The sequence below is a fragment of the Mus musculus genome, chromosome 7 (assembly GCF_000001635.26).
Source record: "Mus musculus strain C57BL/6J chromosome 7, GRCm38.p6 C57BL/6J".
Classification (NCBI taxonomy): domain Eukaryota; kingdom Metazoa; phylum Chordata; class Mammalia; order Rodentia; family Muridae; genus Mus; species Mus musculus.
The window spans coordinates 143,970,146-143,992,876 of NC_000073.6; the positions used below are offsets into that span (position 1 = coordinate 143,970,146).

Here is a 22,731-nt window from a genome sequence, read left to right on the forward strand (position 1 = left end):
GTGGCCTGTGGCAATACAAGGACAACTCCAGGCCATGTTCTCTTGGGTGAGTGGTAGAGAATGAGAGAGAGAGAAAGAGAAAGAAAGAGAGAGAGAGAGATGAAAGGATGGAGAGAGGGAGAGGGGAGGGGACTCTGTGGGCTCTTATACACATGTATATATGGTATACAAACATATACATAATTAAAATTTGAAAATAAAATATTACAAAGTAAATGAGAAAACATTAAAAACCTCTCTGTATATAAAAAGAAAAATAATGAGGTGATCGAAGGGACAGTGGCTGAAGTGTTGAAATGCGAGGCCAGCTGCTTAGCAGCCCTGTAGTATTTCTGACTGTTCTACATCCTCTCAGGACACTTGGCTGGTGTTGGAACAATAAAGCAGGTTAAGAAGGGACACCTGGTGATGAGGAGACCCTCTCACACACCTGCCACCTGATCTCCCAGCATCTGCTGCCATGGAAACAGCCCAGTCCATCTCAGCTTGTTTCAGGGATATGGCAGATGAAAAACAGGAACCTTGGAGAGGTGCAGAGGTGCTCCATGGGTACATGATAGACACAGGACAGGCGAATGGGAAGAAGTCGGGGAATGGAGGAGCACTGCAGCTCTGTCTTGTAGGTTGTGTCCCTGATGGTCACAAGGCCCCTTTGTGATTGACGCTGCATATAGGGTATGCCTGGTAGATCAGAAACACAGGTGCCAGGTTGTTTTCTGGGTTGTCATTCATTCACACTAACGAAGGGTCTGCACTTACAAAAGAATTATATTATATTATAATCATTATATTATCATTTGAGTTGTGACTTTGACAACTCAACACCCCTATATACTGTGGGTTTTTCTAGAGGAAAATATATAAGAGGAGAATATAAGGACACCTCACTTTATGAATATGACACATACCTCATAAATATTCATAAAACCTTCTTTTAACTCTACAACACAGAACTCACTAAGTGTCTCCTATCTCTTTGGAGTGCTTTGTTCAGCTTTGATAAATAAATTTCCGTGAAAACTGTGTCTTTTTTCACTGAATTTTTTCCTTGAAGCAGAGTAGAACAGAGAGGCCCTTTTAACCGTTCCATAGAGCCCAGGCCACCAAGCTCATGATGAATCATCTGACATTAGAAAGCTGACTGAACAGGTAGGGAGGGGACATGTGTGTAGCAGCTTGTCAAGTGGCTCAAGTCTGGAGAACACAGCATGGTCAGGGCTTGCTTGTCTGAGTGATAATCAACATGATCCCACTCTGTCCCTGACACCCCCTGTCCTGTGCCTCAACTGGCCCTGCCTTATTACTGGAGCATCTATGAGGCTGAAGACAGAGCCCAGGGAGGAAGCCCAGCAGGAGCCAGCTTAGAAAAGAACACACTGGGCCAAGCATGGTGCCACATGCCTGACATCCCAGCCATTGCGAAGTAGAGGCAGGAGAATCAGACATTGTACGTCATCTTTAGTTATAGTCATGAGGTCAAGGCCAGTCTGTTCTACATGAGACCCTGTCTCAAAAACAAAACAGAAAGGAAGAAAGAAAAGAGTCCCCTGAAGGAGGGAGGCAGGAGGGAGGTCCCTGGACTTCTGAAATTCTATATTTCTAAAACCCAGTTTGGCTAGTGCAGGTGAGGCAGACAGAGAGAGATGGAACCCTATTTTATTAAAACACCACAGAGCACCCACTGGGTTAACCCACTAGGTTAGCATCTTCTGCTCACTAAGGGGATGGAAGCTAAGTGGCTTCTAATGGGAGCACCTCATTATCTGGCTGTAATCTGGGCTACAAACTTCCCAGGAATGCCCAGCATTCTGCAGGGATATTCCACCCACACCCGGGCTGTCCGTAGAGGCCTTCCACCCTGTCACAAAAGCTGAGCCATTTCCCTTTGACTTTTATAGCACCCCTTCTACCTAGAATGGATTTCTTTAGCTCTGATCCAGCCAAGGGCAAAGGAAGCAGGAGCTTACAGAGCAGGCAACCTGCCAACTCCTCCATCTCGGGCCCAGGCAGACCCCATTCACAGCTCTACCAATCGATACATTAAAAGTCTCACATCGCCTTCAGAGAAGTAAATGTGTAGAAAACACTGCTTCTTATGAAACAGTGCACACAGCACAGCATGACCAGGTATCACGGAGAGGTTGGTCCCAGTGGCCCAACTCTTGTGTGGTTTCATTTAAATGTACAGGGCCCCTTAATGCCTTTGGAGGAATGCAGCTTGCAGGAGCTTGGGATGACCCAATGCTTGGTGCTCAGGTCTCTGCTATAACTGCAGGTGTTTGCACAAACACCCCCCCCCCATGTCTCAGAAAACTTAATCCAACTAAATGTGCAAAGAGCTGTTGTTGTAGCACCTTGCTGAGGGACAGTGACAAAGACAAAGGTTGGTGCACATCCAGCAAATGGGCATTTCTCCAAAATATTTCTAATATTGATTAAAACATATTTTATGTGTATGAGTGTTTTTGCTTACATATGCTTATGACCTACATGTAGAGCGAGCAGAGGCCAGAAAAGGGAGTCATATCCACTGGAAATACGTTACAGACAGTTGTGAGTGGCCATGTGGGTTCGAGAAATTGAACCCCAGGTCCTCTGGAAGAGCAGCCAGGGTGCTTAACCACTGAGTCATCTCTCCAGTCCACATGTGGTTTTGTTGTTGATGATGCTGTTTGTTTTATTAAATAAATAAATAAATAAATAAATAAATAAATAAGCAAGCAAGAGTTCTGAGGATTGAATCAGCTCCCCATGTTTGCAAATTAAGTACTTTACCAACAAAGCAATCTCCCTGGATCTTTTCTGGAGTGCTTTGATCCCTGATGTTGCAGTATTGAGTGCCATGCCCTTTGGTGTCCTTTGTCAGGAGATGTGCCACCTGCACCTCTGCACTGAGTGTGATCCTACACCACCAGCCAGGATGTGTGTGGCTTGTCCTGGATCCTTTCAGTGTCCCCACCAAGGTTCTCAGCATGTCTCACACAGGAAACCTGGACCAACTGTTCTCCAGTATTTGTCCATTCTGCTCAAAACCGGAAGGGCAGCTGGGTACAGAGAGGATCACCAAGTCAGAGGTGCAGAGGGGCTTACAGCAGGATGAGAGCAAACATGTAGGAGGCCAGATCCTGCTTGCTCTATCTGGTGGGGCAAGCCGGTCAGGAGCAGAGCTAGAAGACTGTCTGCTGGGGCACAGGTGAGTGTGGGCAGGGAGGAGGAGGCAGGGACCTCCTGGGCTGCTTTGATTGGAGAAGTTAGGATCTGATACAAGAAGTGACTCCAGCTAGGAGTTCCTTCAGAGGAGGAGGATGAGCCAGGTCAGACCAAGCCCTCTGAGGAGGTAGTGGTAGGGCAGGAGTGCAGAGGAGGCACAGCAGCAACAGCAGGAAGAAGAGGAAGAAGTGGACAAGGAGGGAGTGGAGGAGGGAGAAGAGGAGGAGGGGGAGGCAAAGCCCAATAGAACTGAGAGACAAGCTGGGTCATGGAAATCTACTCCACAGGACTTGGGGATGTGAGAGTCAGAGCCAAGGGCAGGCCTATCGGTGCTTCCAGGTCACTAGTCTAGAGCACTGAGTGGGCTCAGGGTCAACTGTGTCCCCTAGCAGGAACCAGGGGAGAAACAACAGTGTGAACAGCAGTGTTTGAACTCTGCAAATTCTGAGTTTGGAGCCCCAGTGAGCTGATCTCAAGCTATAGGAACTAGAGCCACTTGGGAAGGGAAAGCCTTAGTTGATGAATTGGCTCTGTCAGATCTGCCTGTAGGCAAGTCTGTGGGGGAGTTTTCTTAAGGAATGATTGATGTGGGAGGGCCCAGAACACTGTGGGCAACCTCTGGGCATGTAGTTTTGGGTTGTATAAGAAAGCAGGCTGAGCAAGCTTTGAGGAGCAAGGCAGTAAGCAGCACTTCTCTATGGTCTCTGCTTCAGTTCCTGCTTTGAGTTCCTGCCCTGGCTTCTCTCAGTGATGGGCTGGAAGCTGTAAAGATGGAGGGAGAGAGGCCCCAGCAATCAGGTAACTCAGCTCTGACACAAATCCCTCCACATATGTGTCTCAGAGCTTTCTGTCCTGTTAATTAGGGAATGGCTTTGTCTCTCTTTGTATTTCCAGATACTTACTGTTGATGAGTAAACAAGTCATCCTAGTATATTTTCTTAAACGTTCCAACATGATACTGTCTGGGTGGGAAGTTGATCTCTTCATTCCATTGCTTGTGTTTCTTAATTTTTTTTGTTTGATTACATTGGCTGCCATTTTACATTAAATAAATGTGTGTGCGTGTGCGTATGTGTCCACTACAAAGCTTGTATGGAGGGCAAAGGACAATTTGTGGAAGTCAGTTCTTTCTACCACGTGGTCTTAAGGGATGGAGCTCAAGGTCAGCAGGCTCAGTAACAAGTACCTTTCCTACAGCGCCCTCTTTCTGGCCCTTAGCTGGCATTTTGGAGGTCTCATAGGATTAGCAGTCTTGCACTTCTTGTTTCTGCATCAAATTCTACTGATATAGCATTTGATATTTAAACATAAGACACATTTTGATGCCATTTAAACTGAATATTAAAATATCCTCAAATGATCCAGCTTGTGACATAACAGTTTTGTTCGTTTGTTTGCTGATATGTAAACACATCAGAATAAGCCAGAGTCGCACTGGGTGGATCTTGCCTGTGAAGCCCTGTGGCACTCTGTCCATCCATCATCCATGTAAAGGTTTTGCTTACTTGCTTGCCATGGAGGAGACAGAGAGGTACCCTATAAAAGTGGGTCTCTGCATCAGCAAGGAAAACTCCAAAGGCACCTCAAGAGGTCATAGCTCTTCTGCAGGCTGCTCCCTGTTTGGAGAGGCTGCTTGCTCTCTTGGAGAGGCCTCACAGTTACCAAGAGTTCCCCCCAGTGCGTCCACTCCTCTGTCTTTTTTTTTTTTTTTTTTTTCAGACAGAGCTTCACCACTAGCTGAGGATGACCTTGAACCTGTGACTTTTCTCTTCCTACCTTCCAGGTCTGAATCTGGGTGCCTCCTATGTTCTTCAGGCAATGCCACCAACAGGAGGTAGAAGATGGGGGAGACGGGGGGGGGAGTTGGAGAAATACCCTACAGCTGGGCTAGGATCCATCAGGCCCTCTGTCTAGCTTGCCTCTCCTCCTGCCCACAGTCCACACATCCTCAGTCAGACTCATCAGACAAGGCTTGTCCGAAAGGAACTCAGCATCCTTCTATAAGCATAGTTAATATGCTTATAGTTAGTTTAGTTAATAGGCCCTGGGCTCCTGTGTGTAGATAAAGTGCCCGGAGGTGTTCCAGAAAAAAAACACAGGGAAGTGAACCCATTAAAAAGTGAGTAGAGGGTACTAAATGTCTGTGTTAGGATGCAGGAGGGTGGGCTAGAGGGGGCGCAGCTGCAAGGGAGGTGGGGGATTCCAAGTTAGAAGCTGAGAGGAATGCACTTTTGAATGCAAGGAGTCCAGAGAACAAGAATAAAGTTGAGCTTTTCCAATAGCGGAACTAAGTTTAAAATGTAGCAGAAGCATGGGAAATCTGGCAAGGACCAGGAGGGGACAGATGTGCTGCCCACAGCAGCTGCTTCTACCAGGACATGGCTGCCTTCAGCTCTGCACATCACTCCTTGCTTGCATTTTATCCCTTCCATCCTCAGCCCTCAGTGTCATTCCCCTCAGGCAGCCTAGAGACATCCTGCCCCGCCCTACCCCCTGCCTAAAATCTGAGCCCAGGGCTTCTCCAGGAGCTGCTGAGTGCAGTGAGCATCAGGTTAATGCTAATCACAATATATTGATAATGGTTTTCCCAGGGCCAAAAAGGTGGTTCTGTCTGGAATCCCCACAGCATGATGTGATGTCTTGGCTCCTAGTCCCCTGTATGCTTCTCTTTCAGAGAAATCCTAATATGAGGAATGTGATATTGGGATGGACAGAAGCCTTGGTTGGGAGGCCTTTCTGCAAGGTCGGTCATCTGATCCGTTTTTCTGCATATTCACATGTGCAGTCAGCATGCAGAACCAAAGCAGGGGCTCAGAAACTCTGCAGCACACAGAGTGATGCCCCTCTTTTCTACATTGAATGGGGGCAGGGGAGGGGGGAAGCAAGGCTCTGGGTGATATGCACAGTTGCAGACTTGCCAGAAATAAGAACCTCTGGAGAGGCCCTGGCTCAGATGAGTGGCAGTTTACCGACCTTTGAAAACTTACAGTGGGTTAGGGGACAGACGAGGTGAGGGGTGTGTGCATCTGAGATATCACCCCAGGCCCTCATTGGTGTTTCCCCAGCCTAGACTTTTCCATGTGACAACTAGACTCAAGGATGTGGCTTGAGCTGAGGACAAGGCTGCACTGGATACAGGGACACAAAGAAACTGGGGCACAGGCAGGATCCTGTCCTTAAAATGCCAAAGCGAAGGCTCCAAGCAGCAATCGGAGCAAGGGATGTATGTGGGGTAGGCAGGGGGGGTGTGGGGAAGGGAGTCAGGGCACATACTGGAGCGATGGGCTGGTGGAAGCTAGAGTCCTTAGGGAAGCCTTCCTTTCTTGAACATAACGATGATGTTGGCACTTGAGCCCTCCGTGGGGACAGCAGAAAGTTCAAGGCTGACTTCTACCTCACTGCTTCACTTATTGTCTGCGGCAGAGGCTGCAGGAGTGAGGTTTGGGGACAGGCAGGCTTAGGGTCGGAGAGTGGCAGGAGCAGGGTGTCTTGGCATGCATCTTCAGCTGGGTTCCTGGGGCCAACAGTCCATTTTCATTTCTGTGACATGTGCTCTCTGGGGTTAGGATTGATGGAATTAGGGAGAGGTGGAGCCAGAGCCCATTGCTTGCAAGGAACCCAAAGGCTTTCAGAGCAGTCCAAGGATCCCTCCCAGGAAATCAGCCTGGGGGATCTGGCCAGGGCTTCTCTTCTTTTTGTCTGAGGGATTACTAGTGGGTGCCTGATTTCTTCATTCAACAAATACATTATCGGGTCTTATGTCTAAGGAAGCAGAGGAGGGCTGTAGATTGCAGCTGGCAGCTCTCCCCTGGAGGTGGTTGGTACCACATTACTCCGTGTGAGTCCTGAAATAGGCCCCAACACAACTCCTTTTTTTTTTTAATCAAAGGCTTAAAGACTTCTTTGAAATGTGGTCCAATTATTCAAGGAGAAAAAAAAAACTATACAGAGCAAATATTTAACTTTGCTCGTGGTATGTTGAACTCACCTGTCCACAGGAATCTCTCAGGCGTATCCTACAAGACCGACTTCATTTGTGTCTCCATTCTTTCTGAGAAGGGTGCAGATTGGGACCTGTCTAATGTCATGGTTCTGAATCAGCCTGAGGACTTCTGTCCTCACCTCCAGATTCTTTGAGCTGTAGATTTCTGGGACAGTCAACTCCTTTTCCAAAATATTGGAAAAAAAATATACAGACCTCTCTCCCTCCCCTCCACCAATAGCTAGTCCGGAGACACATAGTATGTGCAGTGTGGAGAGATGTCAGTAAATTATTAAAGCTTTTGGAGATTATTAGCCATGGTCCCTTCAGCAGACTGGGCATGTTGCTGTGGCATGGAGCTGGGGACCTGGGGCTCCCTCTGGCCTTAAGGAAAGTCTACCACTGCGGACAATAAAAATCATGGACCGCTCCAGGGAGAGCTTCACCTGTAGGATTCTGGCTCTTCTTCCCTACCAGCCCCGCCCGGTCAGTCGGTCTCCTCCCCTGGGCGGAAGGTGCTCCAACCCGGGCGGTTTGGGAGGCAGACGCAGGCGTGTTACCCAGGTACAAAGTTTTCATGCGCGCCGCTAACGTTTTTCGAGCCTTGGACCTCCGTTTCCCAATCCTATTAACATGCTCCGAGAGGAGCGGGGTTTCGGTCGGGATAATCTTGCGGAAAGGGGCTGGGCTCTACCCTCCAGAGAGACTTTCTGGTCTGGGAGGGGGTGGCGCGCGAGCCACGCAGCCCGGGGCGGGGCGCCCGGCGTCTCTCTGGGTTGCTACAACAGACCCCACACTCTGCGCCACGGCGGCCACCTTGAGAGACTTGGACAGGTGCGGCAGGGGCGGGTCGCCCGCGAGAGGACCCCTCCCCCACGCCGCTAGTGCCCGCGGTCGCATTACGCCGGGGAGCCCCCAGGTCGCCCGCGGCGCAGAGAGGGGCGGGGCTGCGTTTTACACCCCCAAACCTTCGGCCCGGCTAGGCGCGGCGTGGCTCGGTCCTCCAGGCTGAGACAGGTTCTGGATCTCAGGTCCTCCCTGGGGCTTGGGCCCGCCCCCGACGCGGGAACCAGGTGAGACGCACAGACAGGGAAGGATAGTAGGTGGCCCTCGGGCACCCAACCTGGCTTCTTGAGGCAAGCGTGTGCCTCTGGATTCCAGAAGCAACAGCGACCGAGTCAGCGCGGCTCCTGTACCCACAGAGGCTGATCATGGGAGCTGGGAAAGAGGGATGCGTGCATGCAGGTGCGGTTTGAGTCTCTTAGGAGGTACCCCTTCCCCCATGACCCTTCTCCCCCCACCCCCCGGCAGGGGCCAGTTACAAGACCCTTGGATGCGACCTGGTTGCAGAGCTCAGAGCTCTTTGTCCCCTGAGCCTATGGACTTCTGCTTCCTCCAGCGCTCTGACTCCTTCCCCGGACCAGGGCAGGTGGATCAGCCTCAATTTCATGCCCAGGATCTCCTGTCCTATAGATCCCCTGCTTCCTGGGGAGTTGGGCCAGCAAAGCCCTGCAGAGGAACCGCCGCAGGGCCGCCAGGGGGCGCACTGGGCGGGGACCCGAGCCCTCATCTCTGTCTCTAGAGACCCGATGCGCGCTCTCTCAGATTCTCTCCAGTTGCTTGCTTTGCGCACGATCGCGCTGGCCGCAGCTGGCTCCGGGAGATCCGGGGCTGTCCAGACCCCCCGCCGGGTGCCCGCCCCCTGACCTCCACGCTCCCTAGTAGGGGTGTGGGGACCCGGCGGGCGCAGGGGAACGGCCCCCGCGTCTGCCCGCCGCTGCTTGTGAATTATGCAGGAGGCTGGCACCGGTGCTCGAGTTACTCAAGTTTCCCTGGCAACTTTCGCTCCGGCATCCCTCCTTCGGCGCTGCGGGCAGCTTCTCCCGCGCGCCCGGGGCCCCAGGCGCCTTCTCTGGGCTGCCAGGCCGCGCAAACCTGGGTACCCGGTAACCAGGAGGGCTCCGGAAGACGCAGACCCAGGCCACGCCCTCGCCCCCTGGGCGGGGGGCCTCTGAGGAAGCCAGCAGGTGCGACCCGGGTGACATCATCCTATAAACTTCGTCTTGGGCTCAGAGGGTGCTTGCAGGACTTGTAGTGGTCTTCATTGCCAGGATGCTGTGGTCGCGCGGGACTTCGCTTCCTGGGTTTCCAGGTTGTAGGGCATCTGCTGGACCTCATCACTGGAGTGTGTAGGGTGAGTCTCCCTTAACCTCTCAGATGGTCGTGGAGGGTGAGGGCATTCAGGGAAACTTGTCCCCCCAGTTCGGAGGGCGCCAGGGTTGCCTTGCACACTGCAGTTGGAGTGCAGATAGGATGGGCTTCCATGCACCTCCTCACCCATTTGCAGAAAGTGCAAGGGCTTGCAACGTGAAGCACTCTAGCTGTTCAGCTCCAAGTAGGTGGGGCACTGTGAGGTTTTTGGGGTCTAGGGGCGCCAGGTGGGCGAGAGGCTGATTCTAGTGACTACTCTTTTTTTTTTTTTTTTTTTCTGGCTGAGGTTTAAAAAAAGGTTCTGAGTTGTTTCATCTGAGAAAGTACCTTGAGCCCACGGGTGGGGGTCTCTGGAGCTTTTCCAATCAATGGCTTACAGATCGCTTGCAGGCACAGTCCTGGAAGCCTTCAGAGGACATCTGAAGTTGGTGGTTTGCTCGTGGAAATTCGAGGTAGTAAATTAGGTAGGTGTGTGACCTCTTTTTTTTCCTCCCCGAACTGAAGTTCGAACATTAATGAGGTCAACCAGCTAATTAAGCTGAGCTTCAGCATGCAGAGATAATTTTGGAAGTCTGGATTGGAGAGTAGCTTGTGACCTCTAACTGGGATTGTACCTTGGACCTTGCTGACCTGACTAGGGAAGGTTCTGAAGGTGGGTCGCCAACTGCAGGCTCAGCCTTGATCCATGTCCCACTTCAGGGCTGGCACCCTGCAGGTTGCATGGTGTGTGGCATGCTTACAAGGGCCCCTGGAGGTGCCTTGATTGGAAACATTCCAACCACTTGTAGGTGATACTAGGCAGAGTCTGATGGAGATTGAAACCTTTTGCTGCAGCTGAAGTGAGCTGAGAAAGATCAGGACACTGATGATAAGTGGAAGAGAGTGGTAGCCCGGAAGGGAGGGTGGAACCAGGAAGTCACCTGTTTGTAAAGTGGGCAAGAAGACTAGAGCTGGCTCCACAGAGGCTGCAAGTCACAACTGCCAGGGGTGCAGTGCTTTCAAGGAAATGGAACCCATTGTTTGTACCAGGGATTTTTCCAAGAAGGAGGAACTAAGTGGCTAACTGGGCATCTTTAGGCCCCTGTGCCAGGAGGCTAGAATGCAGGCGAAGGTGTCTCCCAGGGACCCTGGCCACAGCCCTTGGTGAAATGGGACAGGAAGGGAATCTCTGCCTGGTATCTCAAGTGATTTCCTGGGGGTGGGGAGGGGGAATGTGACTTGTTTGTAATTAAGTCACTCACCCAGTTATTTAACCCACCTCAAGGCTGTATGCACAGTCATCAGAATCATGAGTAGCCTAGTTGGTCCAGGTCTGGGGATTGGGATGCTATCGAGAACATTGGGTCTTGGTGGGGTTGTGTGTGTGCTGAGATGTGAGAAGTTTCAGCTGGACGCTGTGAAGGAGTTGGGGACAGCACGGAATTTTATATTCCCTTGTGAGGAAGAAAGTGTGACAGAAGAGAATTCTGGGAGTTGTCCGATCTTCAGCAAACCGGCCCTTGAGATGGAGCTGGAGAGAGAGCAAGTTGATGACGTCTGTGCTTTGTTTCTGAATACTTTCATCCTAAGTGGAGGGTTCTGGGGTCTCTGCAGGCTCCAGGGAGCAATGAGGGCTTGTCCAAAATGGGCTTTGTGTGGGACCATGCAAATGTCTCCAAACAAGGATATACCCTTCCTACTGACCCCTTTCCTGATGCTGCAGGACTTGCAGCCTCAATGGCTCCTTAGGGCAGCAGAGAGGTCCAGCCAGAGCACCCTGTTTAAATTGGCATTTTGATCTCTTCAGTACCATCACCTGTGGCTGTGACCCCCATGGGAGGTAACGTTGAGGAGGTTTATTCACATAACCCCAAACCTCTTGGTCAGGACAGATGTGGGGATCCATATACAGACTTATAGTTTTTCTCTTTGGAGCCCCTAAGTTCTTCACCTGGTACTGGTATTTGGATGTTGGTAGAATGTGAACAGATTGAGATATGGGCTGGCAGCCTGGAATCCCTACTTCGAACCTTGTGACATTTGGTCTGGGCATAGAAGCTTACCAGCCCACCCCAAGGAGAGGTCTGCCATTTTCAGTGGGCCAGAGATGGACCAGAAATTAGGCTGTTTTCTGTGCTATTTCATTAAATTTAAGAGAATTTAAGAGGAACAGATCTTATGGGGGGGGGTTGTCTGCTGCTGGGTGTCAGGCCTGGAGCTGGATACAACTCTTGGGGCTTCTGGGCTGATGTGGGGACAGCAAATGGTTACATGTGACTATTGGGTGCTATAGAACACAGAGAAGACCCTGATTGTTATGAAGGGGACAGTTCAAACCACCCAGAAGAATGGAATGACTGCATTCTCTGGCTTGGGCCAGGCCTTACCACAGCCGAGGATGACTGTAGATCACCTAGGTCCTGGGGACTGCCACTCAGCCACTGCGGAGAGGACAGAGCAAGCTGTGTGAACACTGCTTTCCTAGGTAGCTTTATTATGCTTTTGCTGATGTCTTATGCTTATGTCTGATGTCCTAGAACCAGGGTGGGCTGACTTCTGTTCCCTTTTCCAGGCCAGTAGCCTGAGACTCTGGAGAGGTGCCACTTGCCCAGGGTTCCCGCATGTAGTGAATGAGGAGCCCCGTTTGTACCTTGGGCAGCCCCAGGGGGCTCAACCCACATTCCCACACCCTGCCCGAGCTAAACACACATCACTCAGCGGGAAGTGCCACCAGAATGTGGCAGAAAATTAGTTGTCTTGTTCCTGTGGTGTGAAATTGAGTTAGTGGGCGAAGAGCCGAAGTTTCTGAGCAGGCGTCTTGATAGGATGTGCATTTTTATCATTGTTGAAAGCAGATTCTCAGAGCCATTTGACATGGCTCACAGGGTCCACTCTGGGCTCTGGTGGGAACATTCAGGTGTCTGGGATGCAGGTTGCCTCTGATAGGAGCCTTCCTCCTGATCAAGAGGATGTCCTAGTCTTAATCAGGAAGAGGCACGATGTGTCCCTCCTGGTACCCAGATCCTGTTCAGGGTCAGCAACCTGAAGCATTCTGATGGCTGGTCCTAGGGACAGGCCAGCTACAGCATATAGCACTTCCTGAGAGATTAAGCTCTTAAAAGCCTTTGAGAGCATTGGGGGAGGAGGGTGTCAATGGGTAGTAGCAGTAAGTAGAGAGCTCTCTGATTGGCTGCCAGATGTCTCTTCCAAGCAGAGGACTAGCACAGGCAGATGGGTTAGTCTCTAAAAACTGCCCGTGTTTGATGTGCTTCTCCTAGTCCAGTTCTTGGGCTCAGTGGGGCCATGGATTGACAGATTCTCAGGCTGTGTCTGTGGATTCTATATGATGAACTTCAGGGGTGCAGAAGGGTGCACTTGCCCTCTTATGTTGAGCACCCTGGAATTCTCCTGCAGGAGTTACAAGAATCCACTTTGAGAAACTTAAAGAGTTTTTAGTAGGGAAGATGGTTGGAGCCCGTCATGAGATGCTTAGCTTAGAGCCTCCGCCTAGGAGACTCTCTTCGGATGCATCCATTAGGGATAAAACCTTTGCACACTTATAGTGACCCTGCTGTGCTGCCGCCAGGTCTCTCTAAAAAGGCATTTTCCCCTTCTCTCCATTTCTTCTCTAAAAGCATCACTTTTATTAAAACCTACATATTGTATCTTCCCATTTTCTGACTGTTTTTCTTTGAGGCATTCTTATACCTGGCAAAGTTAGAGCAAATCACATGGTAACCCTGCTATGCCATCTCACATTCTGCGTTTAACTCTCGGTTAGACTTCTCATGCATTTGTGAGTCTTTATCTAAATCTTTCTTCATAGTTTACATGGTTTCAATGGATGCCGATTTGTCTATGATGTTGTGGTTCTCAATGGTCAAGAATGATTGTTGGCTAACTCTTTTATAGCACCCAGGCTTTGCAATCAACCACAGACCACCATGGCTCAATCCCTACTCGACTAAGGCACATGCATGAGCTTTACAGAGCTGTTAGTGCTCCTTAAATTTTTGGAAGGTGCTGGGGATTCATACTTAGGTCCTTGATGGTGCTGAGCAAATATTTCATTGAACCATGTTCCCAGCCCCTCACTGGGGATTCTAGGCTTATGCCCTCCTACCAAGCCACACCTTATCCTCTTCCTGGGGGATTCTAGGCAGGTGCCCACCCATTGACCCATGCCCCAGCCCCTCACTGGGGATTATAGGCCATTATTCTCCCCTGGAGTCATGTCCCAAGCCTTTATTATTTATGTGACTGTTTCCTCCAAAGAATTTTTCATTCTGTGATATGTTCTATGCTCCTGGGTCTTTTATTAATTAACCTAGCAACTCATCAGCAAGAAAACAAAATAAATGAATGCTTTAAAGGTTTCCTGTGACCTTAGTCACAGTCTGTGAAAGTCACTTGTGGATTGAGACAGTAGGATAGTGTCTGTTGATCTTGGCTGACCAGGTGCCATAAAGACACCACAGATATTTAGACATGGGGAGGGAAAAGGTGTGAGTGGAAATGTGCTTCCCTGAGCAGATGTGGGCAGCTTGGTGTTTTCATGAGGACCATCACCAGATCAACCCTTTGGTACCCAGAGGTCACCACCTGGGTATGTGACCTTCCCCAGTGGGTCTGAAGTCTCATTTGTAAAATAGTAGGGCCCTTTGGGAAAGGGCTGTATGAAAGAGTCATCTGTCTTAGTTAGGATTTTACTGCTGTGAACAGACACCATGACTGATGCAAAAATGACAACATTTAATTGGGGCTGGCTTACAGGTTCACAGGTTCAGTCCAATATCAGCATGGCAGCATTCAGGCAGACACGGTGGAGGATGAGCTGACAGTTCTACATCTTCATCTGAAGGCTGCTAGCAGAATGCTGACTTCCAGGCAGATAGGCTGAGGGTCTTAAGTCCATGCCCACAGTGATACACCTATTCCAACAAGGCCACACCTCCTAATAGTGCCGCTCCCTGGGCCAAGCAGATACAAACCATCACACACCCCAAAGGTCTTTTTCTAAATGAGCTATGTCTGGGAGGACTTTGTGTCCCTATAGACTGAAAGTTACCACCTAAGTTTGCAGGATTAAAAAAAAAATCCTGCAAGTATGTGTGTGTGTACACATATACATGTTTGTATGTGTGGAGGTCAGAGGTCAATCTCAGGTAACATCCTCAGGAGCACTGTCCACCTGTTTTGAGACAGAGTCTGTCATTGGCCTGGAGCTCAACAAGGGGGCTGAACTGTCTGGTGAGTTCCAGGGATTCTCCTGTCTGCCTCCCCAGTGCTAGGATTACATGTATGTTGCATGCATTTTAACATGCCTTTTTGGTATTGAACTCAGAGTCTTATGCTATGGTTGCAAATGCTTTACAGGCTAAGCCATCTCTCCAGCCCCTAAGTTGGCAAAATGCATTTCACCTGCATCCAGGTTCATCTGGGTAAGGTGGTGACTCCTAGGTTAAGGCAGTGACAGCGTCTAACTAGTGAGCTTTACGCACGTTAGCCTCTTGGCCTACAGCCTCTTTATTGCTTTGGGATTGGAGAGTGTCTTGCTTCCAACTTTGCAGGATTGAAGAATAGCCTGAGCCTGGCCTCTGCTGTCCAGCCTGATAGGTGGCATGTGAGTTTGGAGCCTCAGCTTTGCAGAGAAATCCAATCCCAAGTCACTTCTGTGGGGAGAGGGGTGCTCAGAAAGGACACAGGAGGCTGCCCCCATGGTTTCCCCAGAGCATGCAAGACTTGGGTATTCCCGTGAGGGGATCCCTGCCTCAATAATAGACATCGATTCTCTCTTAGCTGTGGCAGGTTGCTCTGAGTGCCACCCCTCACCCCTCCTCAAGTCCCAGCAGTGGGGTCTGGCAAGCTATCAGGATCTGTCCCGTCTATCAGCAGCACCTGGTGTCAGGTCCCTGGGGATGAAGTGCCAGGCATCCAGACTCCAGACTTCATCTCTCTCAAATGTCACTCAGCAATAAGAAGCCAGTGAACCCTTCTAGCTGCTGTTCTTCCTTCCAGCCAGCCTGCCTCCATCTTCATGAGATCAGCTATGCCAGCTATCCTCATCAGGGTGGGGCTTGCCGACTGTAGACATTTCTGCTTAGAAGGAGGGTGTCTTGGGGTTTCTATTGCTGTGAAGACACCATGACCATGGCAACTCTTATAAAGGAAAGCATTTGATTAGAGCTGGCTTACAGTTCAGAGCGTTAGTCCCTTATTATCATAACAGGAAGCATGCAGGTAGACATGGTGCTGGAGAGGTAGCTGAGAGAGTTCTACATCCAGATCAGCAGGAAGAGAGAGTGACACTGGGCCTGGCTTGAACTTCTGAAACCTCAAAGCCCACCTCCAATGACACAATTCTTCTAACAAGGTCTCACCTCTCAATAGTGCCACTCTCTATGAGCCTATGGGAGCCATTTTATTTAAACCACCACAGAGGGGATGAAGGACACTGGATCTTGGATTGAATAATTTGGTTACTCCTCCCAGCCAATTCTGCCTTTACTGCATGTGCCTTGGTATCTCGGGGAGGAGCTAGAGTATATTGGTCAAGGGAGGCTAGGGAAAGGGGGCTCCAACTGCACAGCTGTGGGGAAGCCATCATCCTTGTTGGGTGAAGACTTTCCAGTGTGATTATCCTCAGATGCTTCATGCTCCTGCTAATAACCCCTTCCCTATTCTGTGTCAGTGACCCCAGCTGGTTCCTCAGGGTATTTGGTGGACTTGAACTTTGGTTTGCTCTTAGGACCTTGAGTGTAGACATTGCTCACATCTTCCCTTAAGGGAGGAATTTTAACAACACTTGCCCTCAGAGGCCTTGGAGACCCAGCAGGTAGACACTCTGGCCCAGGAGTGATGCATATCCCCACAGAGGTATAGACCTTGTATAACTCAGGTTGGCATTTCCAGGATGTTTACTGAAGCTGGGAGCAGGAGGGCATGGGGGTGAATGGCCATGGGTAAACAGTGAACAAACCCAGAGTCCACAAGCAGCTGAGAGAGACATTCCTGAAGTCTTAATGGGGGCCTGTTTTTTTTTTTTTTTTTGTTAATAATTTTCTACACACAAGGACAAATGCCTCACTCCTGTTTCTGAGCTCCTTGAGGGGAGCGGCATTTCCCCCACCGATGTCTGTAATTAAGAGGTAACCTGTTGCCAAAGCAACAGTAACACCTACCTTTGGTTTGTTCTGATTCTTTGAGGGTCCTGTTGGGGAGTGTCTTGGCCTCCCTGGCTTTAAGTGGCTCATGCTGGGTGGCTGTGGGTTTTCTGTCTTGTCTGGGCTGTACCCTCCTCTTATCTGTTCTGTTCCTTTTGAGATGACTTGCTTTTGACAAGGTTTGGGGTATGTAGGAGAGTTTAGGTGAAGGGGTTGAGATGTGTATTTCAAAATACTGGGGCTACTTAACCCTGAGGCTGCAACACTTATAATGGCTTCCAGTTTGGCTTCAGTAACAGGGAGATGGCTTTCTGTAGGTGAGCTTCATCCTTAGTTCATCCTGGGCAGAGATAACTAGGATACTATGTTAGTTACTTCTCTCATTGCTGAGACGAACACTGGACACAAACAACTGAAGGCCCACAGTGTGAGGATGCAGTGTACAACGGCAGAGAAGGCACGGAGGCAGGAGCATGAGGCGGCTGCTCTATTCTAGAATTCTTTCTGCCTCCAAAATGTTCTACCTCCCATTTTCTGCCTGAGCCATAGGCCATAGGCTTTTTAATTGACAGGTGATGCATCCATACAATACACAAGATATTCTCTCAACACTGGTGCTCAGCTCCCTCTCTTATTTCTGCTCAGTGTAGGACCCCAGCCCATGGAATGGTGCTACCAACACTCAGGGCAGGTCCTCCCATCTCTGTTAACCTAACTGTGAAACTCTCACAGGCATGCTAGGTGGTTCTAGATACTCTCAAGCTGACAATATTAACCCTCACAGACCTGGTTTCACAGGGTGCTGCCTTCCCGGACACCTGCTCCTTAGGGCAGGCAGCGTCATCTCAGGTCAAAGGAGCCCTCCAGGTTGTCTCCTCCATTTCTCTCTCATTCCTGGGCCTTCATAGTGGCCAGACAGGGAAAGTAATCATGATATTGTGTGGGGAGCTCTTGGTTGTTCAGTACCACATCATCTTCATCCCAGCCTGGAGAAGACAGGCTCCATGACACCTTCCATCTTCTGGGGGAGCAGACAGAGGCAGAGAACACCGAATCTGATAAAGGTCCCATGGCTGGCGTGGGCCCAGGCAGCCACCATTCCATTATCAGAAACCACCTGTCAGCCTTCATCAGTGCAGGTCACTTCTTGGGGATACATGCTGGCTTGCTTTTCTGTTTCTCACTTGAGGGAAGCATTGTGATTCTCAAACTTAGGGCCAAAGGACTTGGGGTCTCGGGGCTCTTTTGGCATCTTACAACAGGATTCAGGGGCCCAGAGAGTGTATCTTTATATCTGTCTACTGATAGTCCTGTCAGGAATGGAAAGAGAGGGCTGGGAATATGGCCTAGTGATAGAGTGTTTGCTTAGCATGGGCAAGGCCTGAGTTAAATTCCCACCGCTGGAAAAAGAGAGGGGGTGGTGGGAATAGCCAGGCAGCATAGTGCATGCAAGGCCCTGTGTTCCATTCTTGGTCTTGCCAAAGAGTTAAAAAGGAATTTGTAAACAAAAAGGCAAAGTATTTATTACTGTATTTTTATAATAGTAATAAAGTTATTGGCTGGTAACATAAATATTTTCCACAATATAGTAATTCCAAACAAAAGAAATCTATTTTTTAAAATAAATAAGTAGAATAAAACTTTTTATTTTACTTAATAATTTGTGTGTGTGTGTGTGTGTGTGTGTGTGCACGTGTGCATGCATAAATGCACATATATGGAGGTCAGAGGACAGCTTGCTGGGTTGGTTCTTTGCATTCTACCATGTGGGCCCTTGCTACGCACACTCCAGTGAAGTCTGCTTGACAGCTGAGAGGCCTGGAAGCACTCACGAGACAATGAGTTTCAAGGAAACTCAACCTCTTGGAACCTTGGCATTCTCATAACCCGTATATTCATACCCTATCCCTGCATTAGTCTGGTGTATGGATCCACATGCTCTCTTTTAGTATTATTTTATTATAAATGCCTTTAAAGATTGAATTCTGACATAGCTAAGCCTTCGCCAGTGTTCCAATGTCCCAGAAAATCCTTGAAGCCGACAAACTTGGAATTCAGTAGGAATTCGGTAAGAATGTTACCTATTCAGTAACATTCAAATTTACTTCTAGTAGAGATGATGAAACTAATTAGGCATTACAGAGTACAGAGCTCAGGGCTGGTCTGCAGAGTGTTTACTTGGGACAGTAGCCAGTCTTACCCAGACAAGGGAATACACAATGGCCTAACGAATAGGTGGGTTTACCATGAAAGAGTTAGGGAATCCCCCTGAGACAGGTTTCTTCACTAAACCCCTGGTGGTGGGTTTAACAATAGACTAGCATTACACCTGGCTCCCTTCTTAGTGGCAGTGGCCTGGTCCTCGCCTTCTTTTGATGTATACATCCCTTATGTTTTGTGTCACTGTAACTCAGCGGATGTATCTCGCCTGGTTTCTTGTTATTCTTCTGTATAAAATGTTTGATGCTCGACTTGACAAATTGCATTCAGATTCTACACAATCTCTCATGTTGATCTGTCATTCATTCATTCGCTGACTCCTTGTCCACCTGCAACCAGAGACCCATTCTATGCAGACAGGGACCAAAGGGGTCTGCGGCAGGCCCTGGGGATCAATCTCAGATTATTCCACTTGGTGGCAGGTACTTTACACTCTGAGCCATCTTGTGGCCCCAACATAACTGTCATAGTTTTTGTTGTTAATTTGACACACCTGGGAAGAAGAAACATTGATCCAGAAATGACTTCCATCAGATTGGCCTGTGGCAAGTCTGTGGGGGATTTTCTTGATTAATGATTGATGTGGAAGGGCCCTGCCCACTGAGGGAGATACCACACCTGAGCAGGTGGTTCAGGGCTATATACAAAAGCAGGCTGAGCAAACCAAGAGGAGCAGGTCAGTAATTGGCCTTCTCCCATGGCCTCTGCTTCAGTTCCTGTTTTCAGGTTCCTGCCTTGTTGAGTTCAGGCCCTCACTTAGCTTCATAATGAACTGTAAGCTGCGAGCTAAATAAACCCTTCTGACTCCAAGTTGCTGTCAGCCAGTCATTTTTTGTTTCACAGCAACAGGAAGCAAACTAGAACACCAAGTGTTTTCCAGAAGGAAGCAAACACTTACAAGAACATCACTCCAGTTTGCAAAGCCTCTCTGTGGCCTGGTTGGCAGACAGAGCTTCCTGTCTCTGCTTCCGAAGCCAGCTGTCTCTGTCTCAGTCCCACAACCTCCAGCACAGTCCACCTACATGGAGAGTGAGAATATTGTTAAATCAATTACAACTTATTATTATTATGAACATGGTTTGAAAGGGCCATGGGGAGCCTTTCGTGTTCCCTGGACCACACATTGAGAACCACTGCAATGAGCATGGGCCCACCTTCAAGAACAGGATCTGGATTTGAAAGTCAGATCTGTCATGTGGGGAATTGTGAACAATAAATTCTCACCTTTCAGGAGGCATTTGAAATCTGGTTGGGGACTCTAGATGGTCACCAAGTGGTCCTATCTGAAGACAGGGTTCCAGAGTCTAGACTGATGGGGGAAGGAGGGGCACCTTCCAGGCTGCAGATGGAGGAGGCCTGATGGGTGTCTAGAAAATGCAAGCAGAACAACTGGTCAGTTTTTAAATAGAGTCAAGGTGGATGTTGCAAAACCAGGTTACTTATATCTATCTGCTATCCCCAAAGTCCCAATGACAAACCAAAGTTCAATTCTACCAAAACAAGTTAACCAAAGTTAAATTCATCGGAAAATGATGAATTTATTAGGTCTATTTACAGGAGCACTGAGGACCCTAAAGCAGCCACATTGCAGAGTCTGCACCAAGCATGCATGATGACTTCTGCACAGCTATAGATGGCTATGTAGATGGTGCCTCCTTCCTAGACTTTCCAGTATCTATCCCTTAGCTCTTCCCAAAGACTCTAAGGCCATGTGCAATATAGAGCAGAGTAGCAAGCCTATGTAACTGCTAGGCCGTTTCTCCAGCCCCAGGTCTTTCTTCATTTTTCTTTAAATTTATTTATTTTATTTTATGTGAAGAGCACTTATCTGCATGTATGTATACGTACTGTGTGCATGCCTGCAAGAGCATAAGAGGTCATTAGATCCCCTGGAACTAGAGTCATGGGTGGTTGTGAGTTACCATGTGGGTGCTGGAAAATGAATCCTGGTCTTCTGGAAGAGTAGTAAGTGCTCTTAAACTGCTAAGCCATCTCTCTATCCCTGAGACTTTCTTCTCAAAGGCATAACCATACTATAAATTCTGTAGTCACATACTTATGACTGAGGTTTACATAAAATATCTATCAACATCATGCATCCAGTCCCACTCATCTATACCCTTTTATAATCCCACACAGTATACCTTTTTGACCACACATCTTTACTTGCAAATGTTCACTGCAATGAGTCATGGTCTGGTTCTAGGCCTCTGGCTTCTGTTATACTATCAATCCTGGATACTCACTCTTCTCAAATATCCTGTTGTTGTCCTGTGCCATGGAGATCCTGCTGCTTTGGAGCTATAGGACCAGCTCCTTCATGCACTCTAGTAGTTCATCAATGATGTTGGGGTGGGCCAACTCAAAATCCTGGATTGGGACCTGGGTGGTAGCTGAGCTGGTTAACTTGCTAGCTCTCCTATACCCATACCACCAGGGGGCAAGCTCTCCAGCACTGCCTTGGCAAGCTCATCCACTACTGCAGCCTGCAAGGAGCAAACCCAGCTTCCCAGCTCTGCTTTCACACCCTTGGGATGGTTTGCCTGCATGGCCCTCATCTCCCACATCTCCATATCCCCAGCATTCCCATAACCACAATCAACTCTACTGTGCTATCCTGGAGAGGTGCAGGGCCCATTATCCCAAGTGCTGCAGCAGGGCAGGGCCAACTCTCCTACCTGCTGTAGGTGATGAGGGATGAGGGAGGCATCTCTCCCTTGCCCATGCTACTGCTGGAAAGACCAAAGGTGAGGCCAGCTCTCCCAGGCTCACATCTTCAGGGTTGGCTCACTTGCACCCCTACTACCAGGATTAGCTCTACTGTGCTACCCAGGTGAAGTGTAGGGCCTCCTCTCCTGAGTGCTATAGCTGCTGAGGGGCAGGGCCAGCTCTCCTGCTCTCATGACCCTGGGGGACAGCTCCCCCACAATGAGCAGGCAAGGGGTGGGGCCAGCTCTGCATAGCCCTCTGAAATCAACATGGCTCCAGGTGGCAGCCCAGACCAGGGCTGTCCACCTGGCCTTTGGTGATAACAGACGCTGCTGCTGCAGGGCCACAGACCCAGACATGGCCCTTGGCAACAGCATGGGCCAGGACTTCACCATAGCCTTAGGTGGCATCTAGGGATCATGTTAGGCTTGCTCTGTCTGCTTGGGCCACTTGGCACTGGGCTACAGCTTGTCTGGTTGCCTGGGCCCCATAGCACTAGACTGGCTATCATCTGAGACTTGCCTGAGTACCCACCCTTTAAAAATTCAGATTTTAATCTGTTCTTTGCCAATATCACACATGTGCATAATCCAGTCATACCTCCTCCCTGTGCCTTATCCCCATCCCAGCCCCTTAGTTCCTGCTCCACAGGACGTTTCTCTCCCACCTTCATGTCTTGGTTTTGTTTTGTGGCCCACTGAATTTAAACAGGGTGTCTGTGTGGGTCTAGGCATGGAGCTGACTGCAGGAGCATGGGAGCCCAGCAAAGGCCAAAACTCAGAAAACAGTGTCTCCTCTCCCAGTAGCCATGACTGCTACTAGCTGGGACCTGTGAGCTTTCCCCCTCTCCAGTATTTTATTCCATTTCTTTGCCACTTTTGCCTTGCTGACCTCCAGGGGAGGGTGGGATAGCAGTGTTGAGAGTGGAAATTGGTTGATCCTGATTCTGGGGTTGGTGTCATCTCTCACTGTGGGCTTGGTTTTACAATAATCCCGTACTAGACTAAGGAGGATCATTGGGTGTTGGATCTGGTCAAATGCTTGTTCTGCTGCTCTGGGGATGGTAATCATCCCTTTGTCATTTACTTAATTAGTGTGGTGCATGACACTGACTGAGTCCTGGACATTTTCCTCTTGGGATTAACCTTGCTCTCCAGGATTCACTGTCCCCTTAAGTCCCCTGCTCCTGAGTAGCTGGGATCTCCTCAGCTTCTGTAGATACATTCTCAAGAGACATTGGGCCTAAAGGTTTCTTGT

At 49.3% G+C, this 22,731-nt stretch overlaps 1 protein-coding gene across 19 annotated transcripts in view; it reads left to right on the top strand.

The window, feature by feature from the left end:
- The first annotated feature begins 7,931 nt into the window (after positions 1 to 7,931).
- Positions 7,932 to 22,731, top strand: part of Shank2 (SH3 and multiple ankyrin repeat domains 2) — a 447,967-nt gene continuing 433,167 nt past the window's right edge. For 4 of the 19 annotated variants that reach the window (XM_006508519.4, XM_006508525.4, XM_006508529.4 and 1 more), the window contains exon 1: positions 8,733 to 9,386. The gene's annotated coding sequence lies outside the window, so the exon portion shown is untranslated. Of the gene's footprint in view, positions 8,438 to 8,472; positions 9,387 to 22,731 lie in introns of those variants that run through there. The other 15 variants (XM_017322092.2, XM_017322091.2, XM_006508523.3 and 12 more) reach the window with 12 other exon arrangements.